This window comes from Orycteropus afer, unplaced genomic scaffold (assembly GCF_000298275.1).
Source record: "Orycteropus afer afer isolate SDZICR_OR568_19922 unplaced genomic scaffold, OryAfe1.0 scaffold00180, whole genome shotgun sequence".
NCBI classification, from domain to species: domain Eukaryota; kingdom Metazoa; phylum Chordata; class Mammalia; order Tubulidentata; family Orycteropodidae; genus Orycteropus; species Orycteropus afer.
In genome coordinates, this window is record NW_006921767.1 from 2,775,392 (window position 1) to 2,776,531 (window position 1,140).

Sequence of the window (1,140 nt, forward strand, 5' to 3'; positions counted from 1 at the left end):
ATTGGAAACTTTTTTGGGGCAGTCACTGTCTGCTGGGCAACAGCGGCTGCCTGAGATCCCTGAGCCAAGAAGGAAGACACTTTATAATAGCATATCAGCAACCACTCTAATATTCCAGTGGGCAGCAGCAGAGACCTGCCTCCAGAAGCTGATTTTATTGGTTATTTGAGTCATCTGGGTGCTAGCGGGCATGGGCACCTCCACTGAGATTTGGTGGAGAACTCACTGTTGTGACAAGAAGGCTAGCTCCCTCCCCTCCCAGCAGGTGACAGAGTGGGCTGGGGTAGACTGGGAGACATCGTGCTTTTCTTTGTCACAGAGATCAGGACTGCAGGTCACTAGAAGGTAATCCCCCAAATCCAACACACCTGAAATTACGTGCAACTTTGGCTTCGCAGCTGGGCAGTATCACAGACAAACTCAAGAGCCAGCCATTAGCAGTATGGCAGGATTGTGTCAGCACTGTGGGCAGATGGGACGGGGAGAGCGAAGAAACTGAAGTCCTGGGAATTTTGCCTTGGAGCCGTTCTTTGGCCTTGTGGGGCCACGGAGGCGGGGGTCTTTGATTGTGCCTGAAACTGGCAGAAAGTTGAGATGCCCTAACAATAGAAATCTTCCCTGAGGTTGAGCCGCAGTCTTGCAAATAAATACATCATCAATAATAACCTGCTCAAAGCCGTAGAAACTGACCTTAGCAACACCAAGCTTTCCTTCTTCTGCTTCCACCTTATCCGCCAATAATTTCACTCATTCAATAGAAAAACATTATTCAGCCAATTACCATAAAACCTCCCACTTCAAACTCTAAACCCTCTTCACAAAAAAAAGAAAAACTTATCCACACTACACAGAGTGATTCCACCATCACAAAGAAACCAGCAGAGTGACCCAACACACCTGAATCAATAATAAAATAAAATACACCACCTTCACCTTTTCAAAATATTAAACCATAAAACCAAGACAAAAAATTCAACATGTAACCAGCAGCTAGAGACAACCCAAAGAGACAGAGCTCTACCAGATTCCAGGGGCTTAAGAAGAGGTTCTGCTTTCCAGTAACCCCAAGAACTCTCCAGACCTGCACTGCATGACTGAAAAGGTCCTAGTTTACACCTTCTTTTTTCTTTATTTTTTTTT